Genomic DNA, 21,379 nt, shown 5'->3' on the forward strand with positions numbered 1-21,379 from the left:
ATAATCCGTAAGGAAGAAACCTTCTTCATATCTCGAAATCATCTGATCCCATCATACTATTTTTTCATTACAAAACGCACTTCCTCGTTCAGGATCATCAACGCTGGAGTATAGTTGAAGCTGGCTGGAGTAGATCTAAGAAGTGACTGTTTCTCTGAATGCTATTAATTGTTGATAATGTTAATTATTTCTTTTAAAAACAACGCCAGTTTGTTTGCTGGCATGCTAGCTAGAAATGTGACTGTTTATTAACGAGACGGAGTAATGGTGAGGATGGTGACCTAATTTCACTAACGAGGTTTGTTTATGTTTATATTTGGGTTACTTCCTCAGTAATATGTGGCATCTTGAAAGGCTGCAAAACTACATTTGTTTACAGTAGCCTTAGTTGTAGAGTTATTTATAGCCTGAAATTGAGTGACATCATTTAAAAGCACAAGATCTTTTATATAAATTATAAACAGAGACTCAACTTTCTAAAAATAAAAACCTAAGAAAAAAAAAGTAAAAATGAGTGCTGTGTTAATCCAGTTTTTATCCAGAAAGATACATTGTTGTGAAAAAGGACATAACAGGTTTAGTGGTTTGATTTTAATAGGAATTCAAGTTGCTTTTTTGTTTTTGAATTTTTGCGATACCCAAATACTGTATTCTAGTTATTTCTTTTAGCAGAAAAGAATGTAGTTAGAAAACAAATACATTACATTTTTTCAAGGATATTTAAGTTGACTTAAAAACGTATATAAACACTACTAGTTTAAACTTTTTTTTTTTTTTTTTCATTACTTGTACAACTTCTTGTTTATCGCCTAGCAGGGTTCAAAAGAAGGTCACTTTGGTTACAGATAGAGCTTAGGAAGTTTAAAAAGGTCTTGAAATGAACCGCATTATTTGATTTCAACAGAGTTCAAGTGGATTAAATGAAGTTTTATCTATTAAGTAACTTCTTATAAAAACAGAGATCGTGCTCCTTTAATAATTTGGGCTATTTTTGTTAGATAAATCTTCATAAGAGATCGATTCATTTTATTAATCAGTGTTAGGTTGAATGATAATGCAGTTATCATAGAAGTGTAACCTTCCACTTGGTATTAACTTGAAATGGCTCTCTGTTTAAAATTAGAGACGAATTTTATAAAATATTTTTTGGAGTTGTTTCTTGCAGTATCTGTTTATCGTAAGTGCTTCAGTCATCCAAATGTTTATGAATTGTAATGTGTACGCGTATAAATGTGTCTTTGCATTAATATCACCTCTTTGCATAACATAATCAGTACGGTTTGATAAGTAGGTTTGCATGTTTGATATCACGCATATCTATTCAGAAGGATTAAAGATTTATATTCACAATTGATCTTAATCGCAGTTTATTATTACTTTTTTTAATTGTTCATTTCCGAGTTTTAAAAAGTATTTTAGACAGTGAACAACACAACTTCCGCATTGATTTAATTTTTACAATTAGATTACATCATTTGCTTGTGTAATACTAATTGTGTATCGTTACTCAAGTTAGTTACATTTGAATGTCTCCGCAACCTGCGTTCTGTATTATCAGTTGACGTAGTATGTCGCCATTCTCAGCAAATATTTTTGAAAGTCACTTATTTCCCTAAGTCTAAACGTTTTTATAAATTTATAGGTTAGATTGAACCAAAGGGTGGTTTTTTTTTCTCAGGCTCCAGTAGGTGGTCGGCAATTTCGTTTTCCCAAACGCAAGCATGTTCCTGCACCCATTCACACCTCATAAAGGTCCTCCTTTACTTACAATCTAGGGTTGAACAAGTTTTTGAAGCTTCCAGTATAAAATAGTGGTCCGAAAAGATAGAAACTTGCTTTTTTTTAGGTCCTTTTCTTAGATTTTCCCTTAGCTCAGGTCTTCATTTAATGCCGTGTGGGTCTGTGGGTAAACCCAAATTTGAACTAAGTATGGTGCTTGTTATGTGGGAATGATATACTTTTTCAACGCCACGCAGCTCATATCTTATTTTTAAAACAGTTACAGCATTGTTTTATAAATTGTTGTACTGTGAAACCGTTTATCGTCGTCTCATGATAGTTTTCAAGTTTCCAAATCAGGGTATCGGCTTTATTTTTTTCGATTTGTGGAACTTTCATGTTAGCCGTTATTCTTACGTCAGTATTATTACTTCAAGAATGGTATTTGTAAAAGTAAATAGTTCACTCGTAACGATTCACTTGTAGAGAATTATCTCTCAAAGGTCATTAAACTGTATAATTTTATTTTATAAAAGTTTTAGAACTATGTTTAAGACTTCCGTCTAACGTACTTCATAAATTATTTATAGTTAATACTAAAGAGTATAAAGATAGAAACTAAAGTGAGAATAACAAAACAATGTAAATATATATATATACTGTTCTATTTCTCTACATTCTTCCTGTTTACGTTTATTTTAGCATTTTGTAACATAAATACATTATAATGGCGTATAACATTAATGTAACATTAAGTGGGAAACTAGTATGCTGCCCAAATATTGTAGAAACGTGGTTATTAATATTTTGTTCTCTTTCTTTATCTAGGAAGTGACTTAGTTGTAAACATAATAACTGAATTAGGAAATTCCATCACTGGATGCTTGCAATAACCGAGTGAATAACAATGAACCGAAGGGATAACAGTTGTTTAGGACAGTGCATCATTCGCTCGAAGGGTTAGTAATCTTACTTGATAGATAGTCAATGTTTGATTATTATTATTATAAATGCATGAAGCTTTTGAAGGCAGATTTCGGAGTCCGTCCAAAATGAATGCGAGTTAACAATTCAGTTTAAAGGTTCTTTCTGTCTTTGATTTATTTAGATTAAATTATTTCTTATTTATAAATGTATTTAAATCTGTTGAAATTTAAATGATTTTTAATTTTCTTATATGATTAAGAACAAATAATGTTCAATTTAATATGTTCTTGCCATATTTAAGATTACAACTTTTACAGGAATTTCCAGAACAACAGTTCCAGGAGGATAGCTGGAAGTAAACATAATTAAGGATATGAGACAAATTTGAGACAAAGCTATTGCAGTTTTCAAATTATTACAACGGGTCGATCATTCATCGTAAATCTACCCTGAATTTCAGGAAAATATTAGTTCTAGTTTGTTAGGCAGTCCAGTTAACTCAGTCATAACCAAAATTATCTAAAGAACGCTGACATAATAACAGGTTAATTTGACATTTTATTACAATTGATATCATTTAAGTAATTTTACTGCATTAAATTTTCATTAATTTTGCTTAGAATTTATTAGATGTCACATACCTTATGCTGGCCATTTTTATATACAAAATATTTGTTCAGTAAAGTGTAGTAGCACCCATTTAACTTTGATTGTAATAATAAGAGGTGTTAAACTACTCAGGCACGTGTTTTTAAAAAGATGATACAAAATAATTGTGACGTTAATTATTAAAAAATCAAATAAAAATGCATATGTCAGCATGCATTACCGATATTTTTTTTTTTAAAGTTTTCTAATGTTGAACCTTACTGAAATTTTAATCCTCAATTTATCCTCAATTGTTTAGCTCAAATATAGGGGGAACTTCTATCTCTAAATTGAAGTATGTTATGTTTTATCTTTCATATGTTTACTCAATTTTTTTTCCAAAATAGTTCCATTAGAATATATTGAGTAATTTAACGTAACTACTGTATTGAGTAATAAGAAAGTATTGAGTATTAATATATTGTGTAGATTGGTAAAAATTCTAATTTACAAGGAAACTAACTACTTACGTATTAGTAAAAAAAAGTGTGGGTGTGCTCATTAGATGAAAAACAATTACAATAAATTGTGATTAAGTTAATATTCATGGTCAACCGAGCCGAAAATTTCCTATAATAACCGATCATATTCAGCTAGTTAGAGATAAAAAAAAGGGAGAAATTTGATGTAAAAAAGCCGGCTAAGGCTAAGGTGATTTTGTGTTTTCGAGCTATTGTCCATTACACAGGGACCTTTTGCTAAATAACTTCTGTTTCAGACTTCAAAACGTTTAATTCCAATGTAAATTCAATTTTGGAAATTTGAATGCTTATGTCCTCATCTTCCTCATGCTGGAGCATTTTTAAGTCAAAAACTACACAACATAAAAATTAATTAATATTAAATAATTAATAAGTAAATTAATAATTGATAATTAATTAATAGATAATTGAAATGGTTTTTAAAAAGTAATTTAAGAGTTAATTAATTTATGAAAGCTTATAATGTAACAGAACGCGCCTCACTTCTGAACTGAATTGTAGAGTGGTTGGTTGTTAATAGAGAAAAGTTTAACCACAGTTACATCCAAACTTTGAAACTTTTCATCTCATACACCTTATCCATTATTTAATTAATCTTTCCATTTTATGTATTCATTATGAGCTTTAATAGTGTCATAAAAGTTTATTAAGTGCTTTTGAAAGTACATTTATAAATAAATGTTTCTTATTCTTTTAGTGATCACAAAAAAAATGAATCCTAACTCAACTGTCTATCAATGGCACCTATAATGCAAAAAGAATCATGTGGTGGTCAAAACAAGAATCATCATTCAAGAATTCAGGCTAAAAAGGGTCAAGGCTTTTGAGAAACAATTGGAGAGATGTTCTCGTAAATAATTATTGTAAGTTATAATTGTAAGTTCAGACAAGGACAGTGTTAGTGGATTACAACTCATTTCTTTCGAGGACATGTGTAATGAATATCCTAGTTAGTTTGCTAAAAAGAAAATGCATATACATATGTAGTTTCAACAAAAAAAGGGAAAATTCTAAAATATTTTCACAACTTTTTTGGACTTACATTTTCAGAGTTCTTAATGTGACAGTGTCGCATTATCGATGCAATGAGTTTTTGCCGGAAATATTCGTTTTGGAGGACCCTTGAATCCGAAAATGTTTTAGAATATAGATTTGCGTGATAACAATTGCAGAGTCCCTACTTTCATCTTAAAGTTATATTAGAAGACCAGATTTAAACTTAGCGATGAAAATTATTCCTTTACCGAACTTTAAGTAGCACTTTTCCTGTAGGTTTTCTTACGACACTAAATTAATACAAACTGATTTAAAATTTGTATTTGAAACAATTTCCCTTGAAAATTAATTTTAGGGTACTTTAAAGGGGAGGTAAGTTATAACGTTTTCCTCTAGAGTGCGTAGTGTTTTATATATATCATCTTAATATCACTTATACAGTGTTGAAGAAAAATGCTGTGACCCGAAAAGTGAATTTCCTAAAGGTTTATTTATTTTTTTAGTTTTCTCTTTAAAAAGCTGCTTCAATAATTTCCTATAAAACTTAGAATACTCATTACAGACGTTCATTCGATAAGCATTTGTCACTTTTATACATATGTTATTTAAGAAAGTAAGCAGGGATTCTGGAACATCATATTTCTCTTTAAAATCTTTTATTATTACGAACTTAAGGCCAACTAATTTTAGTCAAAAAATTCAAGTTTAGAGAAAAGCTTTAGTGGTTAAGAGGCTGTCTTGAAAGTGTTCATACCATTTATCTAAAATATCGTCAAATGCAGCAGCATTTAATTTAATTAATAAAAGTAGATTATTGGCAATCCGTCAAAATAAATGTTACTAAACTAAATGAAGTGAAATGAACGCCAAAATTGTCGGCTTGTGAAAAAGGTTAACGCTTCATTATTAGTTTTTTTTTGTTTGTAATATACATACATATGTCTGCCATTAACAAAAAGAGGTTAATTAAGTTTAATGTCTAGTCTAATTTACGTTAAAAAATAAAAAGAAAAAGCAGGGTTCTGGCATACATTTCTTCAGAAAAAAAAGTTATTAGGATAAAGCGACCTACTAATATTGTTATAACATTTCAAGAATATAATTTATAGTTTCTAAAAATAAGAATAGTTAATGTTATAATCTGGAGTACTGGTAAATCAATTTTGTAAATAAATATTAAAACATTTTAACTATTTTTAAATGAATACAAGTGGAAACAGTGTTGTAATAGATTCTCAGCTGTTAATAATATACAACTAACTAGATGACCGTGTACTTGAAGTTTACACCAGCAGCTGGTACACGATGTTTGTACTGGCAAAGTTTATTTGTATTCTGCTGCTGTCTTCTCACATATTTAAGGACTTTCTAATCTTGTAAACTATACTTAAGAGAATATTTATACTGGCCACGTGGCTTTATTTGAATCATGATCTAAACTGAACTGTTCAAATAATCATTGTTTCAATAACATATAACCCTTAATGGTCGTATGGGATTGGGAGACAACAATTTTTTTAAATTAATTTTAAAATACAAATTAGAATATCAATAATATTTTGTAAAATTATACAAATGTCCTACCGAACAGTTATAATACTTTAAATAGGAATTATATGAGTATAATTTCAATATCCTCGTGGCACTCACTTCAGAGTAATACAGTACTTCGTAGTTAGTTGTATCTATCGGTTTTGCCGAATAGATGCAATAGTTTTTCGAGGTTACATTTCATTAAGTTTTCTACTATCATCATTTACCAAATTTGATGACATTTTGGTTTTTCGTGGGCTTTCAAAGCTTTCTGGCTGTACGAGCACATTTTTACTTTGCTAATCTGTTTATTCTAATGGTTGATAACACTGGTAATTACTTTCCCATGGAAAGTAGAATATCATACATTTTAAATCAGACAAAAGTAACTAGAATTAAACCCGAATAATAAAAGTTAACAATGTAAAATAAATCAAAAACATAGTTTATCTTAGAAAACTTCAATTTTAAATCTTCAGGAACTCAGAATGTACAAGCTCACTAAGCGTAAAATGTAACTAAACTTTTTTCTCTTATCTACGTTATAAACAAAATAAAAAAACAAAAACTACTATACTGACCTCGTTATAGAGAAAGAAAAAAAGAAGAAAAGTAATAACATTATCTGTATCAAACCACAGTTTTCCTCCGAAGGATGTGTTCATTTTATTATCAGTGATCACGCGATACTTTTCCGGACTAGTATAGTGGCTAGTTAAGTGGAAGTAGAAAAGAAAAAGAAAAATTAGGTTCTTAATGTTTTCTGCAAACATAGGCAGTGATTATGTAAAGTGATTTTTTTTTTCATCTTAAGAAAATTATATCACATTTAAGTGGTTTACAGATAATAGTGGTTTTTTATTTTGTTAATGTATAAATTGTATTTAATTTTTAGGATTTAATTATCTTAGATATTCTAATGTTAGGATGAAATTCTATGAAGAAAACTAGAACGAATGTTTATGTTTTAACTTATGTGGTTTCTGTATCGATGGCAATCTATAGCCTCCCAGAATGCCATTCAGAAAACTACAAAATGATAAAAGCTGCATTCTCATATAAGAAAAAAAGTTGAAAAAACACTGCGTCAAACCCGCAAAGTGGGAATCACAAAGCATTAATCATCCCTAAATTCCCTGTAAACTTTTTAAAATTTATTTTAAACTCATACCTTTTGCACTGAATCACACAACAAAATATGAAAACTTTTTTTTGTTTTATTGGCATAAATGTCGGAACTAATTCTTCTATTTTATAGGTAGTGGTCCTCTATTTTGTGCATTACCATCAGGTAATCTGGCAGTCTGGATAAACTTCTCCAAGTTGTAATAACTACGGTGATTTGCTAACGTGCACCGAGCGATCACTGACGGATCTGTGGGAAGTTTCGTGGATACACCTGCCACTACTTGGAGCTTTTGGGTTACTTTCGAGCTATTGAATCTAGAAAATAACACCCGCCCCATGTTCTTATCTAATCTAGAGAGGGCAAAACCTGAACACTAGGTAAATATTACTGATCCATGCTTTTATTTGAGCTAAACAATTAAATTAGATTGAAGAAGTTAATTTACGCTAATGCTTAGCTAATTTTAATGAGAAAAAAAAATGCCTAAAAAGATATAGCTAACATAATGTGGTGTACATTCACTTGACTTTGTATTATCGCAGTTTACGTATTTAAATTTTCTTTAAATTTAGAATTTGACAAAAAAAAAAAAAGCAGTGTCAATAGTGCAGACAGTCCTGCACTATTAGACTTCACAGCTCTTCCAGGTCCTTTTTTTTGACATCGACAACTGAGCCATAGCGTCGAATCAGATCCCTATTAAATTCAAGTTCTTCGACAGAATGTATCAAAGCAAAGTAAATCCCTAACACACGTTATCTCCAAGTTCCAATGGCGCTGATACAAACTTTATTTACTTTACTATATTTACTGGAAAAAATTTAGTCAAATGTTGTGGAATGTTTTGAAGAGAATAGAATATAATAAAATTTTATTTACAGTGGTACCTCGGTTCTCGACCACAATTCGTTCCGGAAGTGCGGTCGAGAACCAATTTGGTCGAGAACTGAAACAATTTATCCCATAAGAAATAATGTAAACTATGTAGTTTATTTCGTTTCTAAGCCCCAGAATTATGCCGTTTTACTGACCTAATTTTTATATTTTATGTAAAAACAAGTATCTAAACAAGAAATAAGATCTAAAAGTGTACAAATATAAAAAACAACTCGGCTCATCTCGGGTGTTCGAGTTCCAAATGTTTGTTCGGATTTCAGAACAATATTTTCTCGAATTTCTTGGTCGAATACCGATTTGTTCGAAAGTCGTCAAGTCGGCCAAAAAGCGAGGTACCACTATATTTCTATATATAAATAAATATTTACAATGTTCATTGTTTTATTAGTTGCAGTAACTTTAATTTAATAGTAATTATAATAACTTTAATTTGCAAGTCACTCGCAAGAATAAATCAAACAAAAAAACCTTGCTCCAAACAATGCCATAAATTAAGCTGCGTCAGATTAGTTTGTGGCGTGTGGTTAAGCAGTTTTGAACCCAAATTTCCTTGTAGGATTGCAGCAGCATACACTTGAAATAAATAAATAATAATTTAGATTTAACATTACTAAAATCCTTAGTCCTAGGAAGCTTACTGTGTAGAATATCTATTTTAGTGAATCATGGGACATCAAGGATTTTTGTTAGATTCTAATTTAAATAGCTATCTAGTGACGTCCAGTTTACCAGTCAATAATGCTTTTTCAAACATTTCAGTTACATTGGGCTCTGTTTAAATTTTGCGATGTATCTCCACTTTTTTTTAAGGAAAATTTTTAAATTAGAAAATATTGCAATTAGATAGTCATGTGAGTGTTCAATACCAGATTTTTTTTGACCTTATAGAAGCGTGAGAGAGTGTGAACTCATAAGTACTATGTTAGTATAGTTCTAAGCCTATGTAATATTAAAGCTGTTTTCGTAATGAATGTTAAACTTTTCTTAACTTATTGTAAGAAAGCCTAGAATTTTGCAATCCTGATTTTAGAGAATGAAAAATAGAAATTATCCTAAGTAATCCGTCTTTCTGCATAATTTATTGTTTGCTTGTTGGTTAGAGTCAGAAACAGCCGTCTGTCAGTTTATATAACAAACTAAACAAAACTTCACCCTAATTTCACATTTGACCTGTGAAGAGATAAAGAGGAGCTGGCTCGAAGGGTTTCTGCCCTGATTTCCTGATCAATAGTTAATAACCCTTTTCAGTCAGCGGTCAATTTTAATTTTTTATACTTTCCAACTGTTATTATTAGAACAGGATTGCGTTCTCTTTTCAAATTTTAATTGTATATAGCTTGTATGTTTTATTTTAGCTTGATATTTGCTTGAAGCTTAACTGTCAACATAATAGAAAAGTTTACTGCTTAGCTACCTAAGTTGAATGTAAGTTAAGCTACGTTCTTGAAATTATTTTTTTGGTAATGATTCATATTTAAAGATCATTATTTATGTAGTTAGTCCAGGTTTTAAGAATGGTGATACAATGATCTTGGTCAGTTTACGTGCTTTATGGAATCTAGATTTAAATTATTTGGGGTTTGACAGGTAAAGATCGCTTGAACGGCTGCAAGATTGAAAGATTACCGCATCCTTTTTAGCAAAAATTTTCTTCAAAAAAGAGGAGAAACAGATAAATAGGGTTCTTGTTTGAGTGCGGTCCACTTTGAAAATTAAACCTTAACTTTCCATTTTAATCACTTAAAATTGCTATTTAAGTTCGTAAGTACACGATTAGCTGGAAATAAAATTCCAGGAAACCTTTCTAGGAAAATACAAAATACTCAAAAACCTGTTTTGTAAATACCATTCTAGTCTAGGTAATCAATTTTGATTCTAACAGTAGTTTTTTTTTTTTGGCACTGTTTTAAGGAGATCCTCATTATTATTGTATTGACTGTAGATCGTCCAAATTATACTCAAGGCATTTTGCAGCATCACTTTTACCAAGAGGTCCAGAAATCAATTTTACCAGAAAAATACTTAGGTATTTCGATATGTGGTTGTAATTGTTGAAAGATAAAGAAAATTAAACAGATCTTTAGTATTTATTAGAAAATATAAAGATTTTATTTTATCCTCCTAGCACTCCTGTTTTCTTTCATTCTGATCGGTTGTGGAATTTCATCCATTTTCTTCAGAGATTGAATAATCAGATTTTGTGTGTAGTAGTTATGACTTTAATTTTAAAAGTTTTGCAAGTTGTAGTCAAGCCAAACTCTAAAAAAATGTGAGACATAATTGAAGGTCGCATGCTTTGGAGGTGATATCGTTAATCGTGACATACATAAATAAAACGTATAATAAGTTTTGATTATCCAGTGATTTTTAAAAAATATTTTGGTAAATTTCATTAATACAATAATTTGTTTTAAAACGAACTATTATATTTAGGCTATTTCGTGTCGAAAGTCTCGTGTATTTCACTTCAGTTAAATTTCATTCATTTATTTTATTACCTTGAATTATTAAGAATTGCCATAATTATTCTCAAGGGTCCCGTAAAAGTCAATTGTTTATCCAGACATTAATATTCCTAGCACAACAACGCGGGTTTTATTCATTTCATCCAAATCAACTTGGATCTTGAATGAAAATGTAAAAGAATGACCTGATGAAACAACTAATTTTTTTTTTTTTATCCCAAGGCAGCTGTTGTGGCGAGCAAACTGCAGCTGGACTGAAGTTTAATGGAACACGCAACATTTGACGCACGGCTAATTTGATAAGCAGTGAGATTGATTGTAAAGGTGATATAATTAAACATTATGGATTATGAATGAGAATTACTAATAGTTTTTAACAAATTTGTTGGATGGGGGCGCTTTATTTATTTATTTTTTTTGCATTTATTTTTTCTACAATCAGTAGAACGCCCCTCAAGGCGCTATAAGTAACACTGATAACAGAAACAATGAAACAAACGAGTGGAGAAGTTCCTCACTGGTAACACTCCAAAGCTTTATTCTTAAAAATAATAAATCTGCTGTAAGAGAAAGTAAAAATTGAAAAATTTCAATTTCACGACGTTTTTCCTTTTTTTCTTCAAAATAATTCTACCTAATGCTAATTATTAGAAAGTAATTTCAATCGTTGCAAATTATTCCTAATAAATTAATCAAAATGTAGGTAATGAAAGTTGAAGCGACAAAAATTGATTAATCCTGGACCATTTGAAATTCTTCACTGGGTAATCTAGCATATTTACTTGATTGGCAGGAAGTTTTAGCTTTCTTTATCTCCAAGTTCTGCTTCCATTGCTGTTACTGGGCTGGTGGTGGTGTCATGAAGCAGTAGGGTTGTGGTAGGGTGGTGGTGTCATGAAGAATTAGGTTTTAAACTTGGATGTGTGCTTCCCAAAAATTAGGGCTGATTCTTTTGGTTTTTCGCAATAAGCAAGTCCGTTTACTCGTAACCAAAGAACTCATAGCTGTTGTAATAGACCCCCCTCTGCCTACAGTTCTTGGAGTATGATACATGAAAGATAGTTACTTAAATGCATGTCGCGTACAATTCCATCTCAGTCGTAGCCTATCAAGGCTAACGGCACTCCTCTTTAGCTGTCCTGTTGGAAACGGTACTTGATCGTCTTAATTTAGTATGGTCTTATTTCTTTTTACAGAGATTATGCAGCACTTAAGATATTTCTTCTGGTAGTTTCACGATGGCTTGGTACATCCCTGCGCAGAACGTGACAAAAGAAATAGAAACGGCCTCATATGTCCTGTCTGACTGCGTTGAATGAAATCGCTGGTTTGTGAAATGAGGTTAGGCGCTTGGAAACAAGAAGGAGATCGTACCCAAAACCGGAATAGACCATGGATTTCTTAAAGAAGTGAGTTTTTTTAATTTTTTATTAGACCTTCAAGGGGTCAATAAGTCTCGTCTGGTTGCTGTGTCTAGGAGTACAGGCCCCCCATGCTTCAATCTAATCTAACCAGTTTGCTTGCTTAAGAACTTTCAGGCTCCTGCTTGATAAAATTTTAAATGAAGATGTAAATGTATTTTTTTTGAATAAAGGTATCTTAGAAGGTACTTTAGAAATAAAAGTAAAGTAACTTTAGTACTCACCGTAGAAAGGAAATTGCGTCATCCCAATTTCTAAAGAAAGTGTCTCTGTTTCTCTCAAAGCCTCTATCGCTTGGCCGACGTTTGTGTTGTACCAAGTGACGGGCGACATACAAGTTTCGATAATCGCAGTCAGACCTGGAAATTGAAAGGAAAAACAATTATCTAACTGGCTCTATGAAAGCAGACTAAATTTAAATGATAGAACTCGTCATCAATATGTCATTATATTTGTGTATGAAAAATCACAAGTAGCGGGAGACAGGAACGCCCAACCGCGGGATGAATTTTTATATTATTTCAAATTAAATAAATTGAGATATTAACGAGTTTCCTTTCTGACTGTTGTAAACATTCCAAGCAATTAGTATTAGTCGATACTATTTCACCTGTTCGAGGTTGTAAAACTTGGTACAGCTCTCTTACCAGCTTCAGGAATTTTCTAACTCAGATTTGAGGAACCCATGTTTCATCGCAATTGCGTTTACAATCGCTTCCTTCGCTTCTTTGTAAATAACTAGTCAGCTTTATGGCCTATTGTAGCTCACGGTGCGATCAGAAATTATGGGTTCGTCCCAGTATATTTTTCATCTTTCGTCTTCCACCAATCTGGGCTGGAAGTACAAATAATAAGGAGAACACACAACTGGAAGCTTTAGGTGGGTACAAAAAGCAGGATGGCATATCTTACAATATTATTGTTCCTTACTGTTATTTAAGTTAAAGCGTGTCAACATCGAAGTCATTAGCACTCGGAGTCTTTTTATTGACTAGCCTCCAATCAGTGTTCAATTTAGATAAGCAATATTATTTTAGATCTTGAGATGCAAGTACCGTAAATACTTGCTGATGTTCAGTAACACAATTTATTTGATTGTAACTACTAGTGGCGACATTTGCCTACTGCGAATTATTCTTATTTTCTTTGTATTTATGAGGATAGAATTAATTATTTAGTTTTTATTTTGGTATCAGATAACCAGACTGGATGAGGAAGTATTTCTTAGGGTACCCTACTTTAATACAAAAAAAAGAAAAAGAAAAAAAAAAAAGAACTACGTGAGCGACTACTTCCTTCTTTTGTACACTTGCTCACACTCACCAACGCGGATTTCCGGTTTGATTGTTAGCCTTTTACAAGGAGTATTGTGTTGCTGTTAGACAGCGTAGAAAAAAAAGAAGGGGTCGTCAGCCCGAAGTGGGTTTCTTATTACAGCGAAGTGTGCCAGCAGGGTTATCCTTCTCAATATGAGGTTACATGGTACAATTGCTGTCGCCAATGGCTGGCTTATTACTTGAAAATCCTGGATTAAATTTTTAAACCAAAATTATCCATTGTTATTGTTATTTTTGCTTTGTAAGAGGAAGCTGCTAGAAAATGTCATTCTATAGTAAGTGTTTATATACACGGCCCGCTTTGGCAGCGTTCTATTAAACCCACGAAATTTCAAGGAGGTTTGGCATGCGAGACTCTTCTGAGGAAAAAGGGGTCAAACATTTTCTTACGGAAATACTATTCCTCTAACCTTAGGTTGAAAACGATACATGATTTTCTTCTGGCAAATTTCCTTAAAAACCGATGTGCCAGACATCCCGATGTCAACTAGGTGCTCTCTGTGAAATAATGAGCATTTGACAAGCGACATCCTACAAGTGCCCAAAATTTCCTTTGACGATGATTAACGCCGGCTTTATGCTCCGGATATCTTCAGTGTATCGGACTGCAAGATGAGAAATTTGATTGATTTCCAACCAAAAGAAATGGTGTATAAAATAAATGTATAAATAAATCGTTTTGTTGATATTCTGTTAATATTGCCTTGCGCAATCATTTTTTCGTTTTCAAGGGATCTCACAACACGTTTCCCCAGTAATACCACAATTGAGTAGTGTGCGTCAATAAAATACTCGTATGTTTTTAGTCATTATAAATAGAAAACAAAAATCCGCACAAAACTCTATTCTTCAATTTAAATTACGCAGTTTGATCTATACAAAATTTATACTAAAATTTAAAATTGTCTACCATAAAAATATATATATTTTAACAAAAATAATATTGTCAAAATACTATTACCTATAAGAAAAGTTTATTCAAACTGCTGATTTTTCTGTTAAAATCCGTCCAAGCGGAAAGGCTATTGCCTTATAATAGAATCAGACCGTCAAGTTTTCTTTAAACGAAGATTTTGTTATTGTCTTGTTATAATGTTGTATACTATTTTATAAACTTTCATGTCCTAGAATTTTGATCAAATTCAATCTGTTTGATAAATATGTATGAAAAATGGTAAGTAGTAAATAAGAGGCGTATTGTTTAGGATGTGTATCAGTTGTTGATGCTTATATTTTAGGAAGCTGTAGCAACTAGTATAAGAAAGTTTTATTCTTTTTCTGAATATGTAACACGAGGTCGGATTCAGTACAGAAGGAATATTCTGACAATCTAAGGTTAGGAAACAAAATCATTAAAAAACAAGAGTTGTTTACAGACTAACATAAAAGGAAATTATTGTTCACTATCTAGAATAAATACCTTGTTTTGTAAAGAGAGTAAATATCCTTAATTAAATTTTCATGCTTTAACAGACAAAAACTAAAAATAGATTATTTCTCTGTATATTATTTCATATTGTCTCAAGAAAAATGCTTTTATTGTAAAGCGACTGGGCATCTTTTTGTTTATGAGAATGCATTTGCTCTTTATTAGAAATAGCCACAGGAAGTCCCGGTGAGTAAGGTGGTTATGCCTGAAAGTGCAAATCTTTGATGATAGCAACCATTAAACTGGCGTGCTTTATGCGACCAAGCAAGCAATTCCACAAAACCCAGCTTTGTCTTAACCGCAGGTCTATGATCATTCCTAAGATCTCCTGCATTTGCATTGCTTCAAAACAAATCGTCTGCTATCTATATTACGCCGTTCTGGGCTATAGGAAGTTTGGGTTATCCAGCTTTGGATAATTTCAAAGTACTTATGTCCACAGCAAGGGATTGCGCCAACACATTGATTTTAGAAACGAAGAAATTCAGGAATAAGTTTCTTTTCTTGCTAGAATTTTTTAAGGTAAAATCATTGAGAATAAATCTATGAGGTAATTAATTGTTCGAATATAAAATTGATCATCACCATTTTTTTAAAGAAAATTTTGTTCTAAAGCATCTTTTCTTGAGCAATAAAAATATGTATATTAATTGGTTGATCGGTGCATTTAATTGATCCCATTAAATCCGCCCAACAAATTCTACTAGGTACCCCTATAAAGTCACGTATCCTTCATTAAATGCTGCTCAAAATCTATATTTCAATGCTTTCTGAAACAAAAGAATGTTTAGCCGATTGAATTGATTAGGAGAGGTTGAAAGTGGGGCCTTTGGTTTTCGCACCCTTTTTGTTAAAGAGAAAGGGTGTAAATAGAAATGGGTAGGCGGAGAATAATGGAAGACTGGAATGCAAAGCACTAACTATATGCAAGCAGCTATTGTTTTTGTGAAGCATTCGGAAAGGCTGCAAGAATGGCTGCTGCGCACAATGATACGTTTCCCGCAGTGTAAAGTCTGGTTCAAACCCTTCATTTCTAATTATATCCTGACTTGGTGAACAAGGCCTATGTCAGTTCACAACTTTCAAAATTCATTTTAAAAGAATTTTGTATAATTTTTGGTTTTTAATTCCCTTTTGTTTATTAAGACTGTTTAACTACCTTGGCACCAGGATAACATTTTATTATTTTCTCTTTCTGATTGTAGCAGAATATTTAGCAGAATGTTTTTTGACGAATGTTCATAGTTGCGTTTTGCCGAAATGAGTATTTTTAATTACTTTTGACGTCGTTTCCCCTCTCTGAGTGTGTATTTACGAAAAAATGTGTTTTGATTAAAGAATTTACCTTAAAAACGAACTGTCACAGAGAGCGTGCCTTGAGATTTCGTTTAAGTTTGACTTCCTCATCTAATTCACAAGATTTACAATAGCTAACTGTTAGTGGTACGCCACTAATTTTTTCTCTTGCTCTCCATATCTTAACTTTTACGAAAAATCACAAACTTTCTAATTACAGATGCCTATTATTCTTTCTTTGAATCTTCTACTCAGAAAAAAGTTTGGACTAATAGATCTCTAACATTAAGCTTTCTTTGAAATATAGGCTTATTTATAGCTGAACAGTATTTATGTTGCTAAAACTCTTGTTAAATTCACAGTATTCAGAATCTGGGCTAAAAAATTTTCTGTTTTTTTTTTTTTTTGGAGGTTTATTTTCTTTGAAAGTGGCTCTTCGATCACTTCTAATAATAGAGAAACCAACTTCACAGATTTAATTCAATTATAGCTGTTGAAATAATTTTATTTTATTTTCTGAATAAGTAATTCTGTGAGAGTTTTTTGAAATGAGCAAAAAATATAATCTTAACAAATAGTACCGGTTTTACATGGAGGCTAGTATTTTCTTTTACAATTTGACAATTTTGATCTGCCAAAAATCAAAGATATTTAGTGATTGTGTCACAATTGCATTCTGTAAGCGCGATTTTTGACAGTAGTCATAGAAACTAATCATCATCAAGAAGTAAATGAGTGCAATTTTCAGAATTTATTAGCCATGCACGAAATGTAGTTTTGCGAATGGGATATAGTGTGCACTATAACTTTTTGGTCTACAAAAGTTTAGGTCAATCTTGGGACTTGGTTTTTATAGTATAATGAATCTAAGAACATTTGGTTGAATCTTATACATTTCTTCAACAAATTCTGGAAGAAAATTCCATTTAAGTATTTAGAACTTATTTATTTATTTATTTCTCTTAAGTGCAGGTGTGAACAATTTATTTAGAGCTTAGGATTGCGTTAAAATAGAATTTTAAGAGATTAACTGATAAAAGTTAGCAAATATTTTTAACTTTATTAATCTAAATTTATAATATATAAACTGTAATTTATGTTTCAGATCGATAATCAATCAAGTAGAAATTAGGTTTCTGATCCAGGTAATAGAAATTGAAATCTAAGTCAGGAGTCTGCTCCTTATATACACAGAATTTATCTACCAAAGCTATCAATTCTGGCCTAAGGATTACCAACCAGTTTAGAGGAGAAATTGAAGATGTTGTATAACCTTCTACTTCAGTTGGCAGATAGCTAAAGGTAATAACCTTCCCATTAGCTGCAAGATAAGTTTAATCATTTTGACTATCTATTTTATTTATTTGTACATGTTGGTTGTAACTTTTATTTGAAACATTTTTCCAAAAAAGCTCGATCCTAGATTTTTTTTTGTTTATTCTCTCTAAACTTCGAATATATATTATATGTTCTATATATTATATTATTTATAGATCCGTAATTTGTGCTTGAATAATTTTCCATAAATGAGAAATCGTTTTAGAAAATTCTATGAGGAGATAAAGGTTGGGTTTCCACAAAAAAGGCCATTTCTATGAAAAATGCAGTTTTACAATCAGGGTTATTAAGAAGTGAATATGTATTAAAAATCGATGTTTGAAGAAATTTTTTGAAGAACTGTAGCACGAGTGAATTCTCACCATTTCATTAGCTCAGAATTTTGAAAGGTAAAATAAAAGGAAGTTATGCGTATTAAAGGATTTTTATATAATATTTATATTATTACATCCATTAGTGTGTTGATTTGAACTGCTTGTTTAGAAAACATTAATATCTAATACTAATTGATGTGTAAACATTTTTATTGATTATGAGATAGGAGCTGTTATAGAGTTGGAGAGATCTAGAGTAGTGAAGGAAAAAAACAATCGGTGAAACGTAGAAAACCTTGTGAAACGCTTGATTTGTGTTGAAAGCTTGACTACAATAAAAAAATTTGATGAAAATCGTTTATCCGAAATGGCGTATTTACAGATTTGAGTTTATTATTATTATTTTTAATTTCTGCTCTCGCAGTCAATTATTCTTAATACTTATATAAAGGTGAAAAGCTTTGCTATGCGGTCTACTACTCATATCGCTCGGCTGCTATGCTGTTAATGCAATATTTTTTTTTTTAGCTTAACATTAGGAACTTTTGAGAAAAAATTAGTTATTTGTTGCTATATCAGTGGGTTTTGTGGATATTAGCTGTTATGGAGGGTAGAAAAATGAAAAGTCTCTCTTTTAAAGAGCCATTTAGATGCCACTTGCCAGATATAGAGAAGAAAACACCCCATCTATTGACTAGAAACCCCCTCGGCATTATCAGCTACAACGCGGTGGGCAGTTCAAATGACTCAGTGCAGACATCAGCAAACTAATAAGTATTTTTAACTAGCCGGTACTGCAAGCCAGTCGTATGGGTGCCTCGTAAAGCCACTTTTGCTATATTTAATGGATGTTATCAGTGAAAACACTTGTCTAATTCCATCCTTTAAGCTGTTAACTTTTTACTGATTTGTTGGCAGATTTATTGCCAGAAGTATTTCACTTTCTTAGTAATGCGATCGCATGAAAATTTCTATTTCATTTTTTAAAGGAAATATTCGTTTTGAAGTCTTCTGAACTCCTCTCCAAAAAAGGGTTACCTGTGTGTACTCTATGTATGTAGTATAAGTAAACAATCCCGTTAAAAAATGAAATATTGCAAGAAGTCCACATCTATATTGCGTACTCTCAGATATGACTGAAAGTCAGCGATCAAAATCCTTCTTTCGGAAGTACCTTCCTGCTAATTGTTTTCATTTCTTTCTTTTTTGACGTTCCCCGACAACGACTCCTATACAAAAACTGGTAGACTCGTAGCTCATACACAGATCTAATCTTTTAATTGAAAAATTGTCTAAGAGAATTCTATTCGTGGCCCTTTGGGGAGCGGGGATGGTTTGGCTCCATTTCGTCTTAGATTTTGTATTTTTCGGTAGTGATAGTCCCTCTTACGGTAAGCCACTTTCTCTCTCTCGTTCTCTAACTCTGAGAACGAGAGAAAGTATTGTAGCTCGTCAAATTTTCAATGCTGTAATTTTGCCAGAAATATACGTATCGAGGCCGCCTGAACCCTAAAGCAGGATTTTTTCAGTCTGCATGTTATAATGAAAAATTGCGTAAGCTGCAATTTTATGTTTCGTTTAAGTACCCTAAGTATCGGTATAATGTAAAAAGCGATGAAGATTTCACTTCCGGAAGGACCGCTTCATTAAGTAGATTTTTCACTTTAATGATGTCTTTTAGTTCCGAATCTTACAACTTTCAAAGTTCCAGAAAAATTCAATTATTGCCTTTTCTGGGGAGAAGGGTGTAGTACTTGGCCTTTTAAAGTGTCGCCGTTTTAACATTACGTATGAATCTATTTCTCATAAAATTTTGAGTCAGAAGAAAATACACCTTCCCGAATGTACGAGTTTTCTGTGTGGTTTATTTTATTTTTTTTAAGTTTTCCTCGACTTTTCCAGAAACCAATCGAACTAAACTCTCTTTAAACTTACTACTTTTCACTTAACACTTTTCTAAGAAACTTTAAACTTTTTCTGTACTATTTCTGTGAATTTTATGGTTTTACTACTCGTATATTGTAACTGTGAATTATTTTGCTAAATATCTGCTGCGAATTTTCAATGTGAAAATTGAAGTAAGTTTTACAGTTAAGCTTTTCGTACTTTTGTACGAAAAAATTTTTGTTTAGAATTCGGGACTGCAACCATAAAGTGTTCTTGTTATGTATCGAGTCAGCTTTAGTGCACTCCTTGTCTATGTAAAAGCATATACCAAATATTTATTTAGAAATTGTATATATATTGATATATTTTAATATCAAGCACTTCTAGTTTACACTGTTCAGTTTATTGAAGTAATAAATAGAAATTTAAATGGACAGTGGTTAACTTACTACGCCAACACAATAATAGTAAATGAGGATGTGAACCACAATTTAAATTTATAACGCCACTGACCTTAATAAATACAGAGGATTCTATCCATTATAAAATTGTTCAAAATTTTCTTCAGCAATAATCTCTCTAATAAAATTAAGTATTTTTATCAAAGCAACGAAAATGTCTTATAATTTTCAATGATAATTAAGAGAGTAAAGTCGCTTTCAGTTTTGATGCTTTTCACTTCCTTACATTTTCATTATTTTAATGGAAAGACACCAACATATTCAGTTAAAGCGATAGTAAATATTTTATTCATTAAGTTGCATTTGATCAAGAATCTTTTTAGTAAAAGGGAGAGTTTGAAAAGAGCTCTTATGTAACGTACTTGACCAGTGGGGGAGTAAGTTATGTTGGAAGTTGTATGTTATTTTGTGCTGTTTCTGTAATCAATAATGCATTTAGTAATTGTAATGGCATTTTTTAAGGTAACACCTGAGCACATGGACTTCCTAAGTAGATTTTGGATGATAATTACAAATTGGAAGAATTGGTTTTTGTATCCTGCATATAATCACAAACCATACTTTACGGTGATTTATTTTTGTAGAAGTCATTAGATTAGAAGGTGGCTCCTGAACAAAGTTCCATTCATTTTTTGAAGTAAGTACAAATTAAATGTGGCTATCTAATTTTATACTCATCAGGCGCGTTACCCTCTCACGATTGTTTGTTACTGCAATATTCAAGTTTGCCTCAAGCAAAACTTCACGTACCATCTTTGCTCTCGTAAATTGAAAATTTCCAAAGTCTCACGAACATTGAGTGAATAAAAGACTAATAACAGGATTGATCAAGTTTCTAACATTCCGAAAACATCTGGTTACTCGGAATGTTACGAGTAAAGCAATGTTACCCGTTCTAGTTTCTTAGATGTCACCAATACAATTAATTCAGAAAGTTCAGTTATTCCTAAACAGATCTCAAAAAAGGAAATTTAACACTTATTTACCTTTTCCATATTTAATTTCTTGAACTCTGGCTTATTGATAGTGTCTTGAAAACTCGTCTTTCCCTGTATGCCAAACATTTCGGCACAGATTTGTTTATCAATGGTTGGTATGTT

The 21,379-nt window shown here is 31.5% G+C and overlaps 1 protein-coding gene across 1 annotated transcript in view; it reads right to left on the reverse strand.

Moving 5' to 3' along the window:
- Positions 1-21,379, reverse strand: part of stet (rhomboid serine protease stem cell tumor) — a 159,336-nt gene that overhangs the window by 123,123 nt on the left and 14,834 nt on the right. Inside the window, exon 2 of the mRNA XM_074139668.1 lies at positions 12,442-12,576. The gene's annotated coding sequence lies outside the window, so the exon portion shown is untranslated. The remainder of the gene's footprint in view (positions 1-12,441; positions 12,577-21,379) is intronic.

This window comes from Rhodnius prolixus, unplaced genomic scaffold (assembly GCF_049639745.1).
Source record: "Rhodnius prolixus isolate KJV_2025 unplaced genomic scaffold, Rpr scaffold_6, whole genome shotgun sequence".
Lineage (NCBI taxonomy): Eukaryota > Metazoa > Arthropoda > Insecta > Hemiptera > Reduviidae > Rhodnius > Rhodnius prolixus.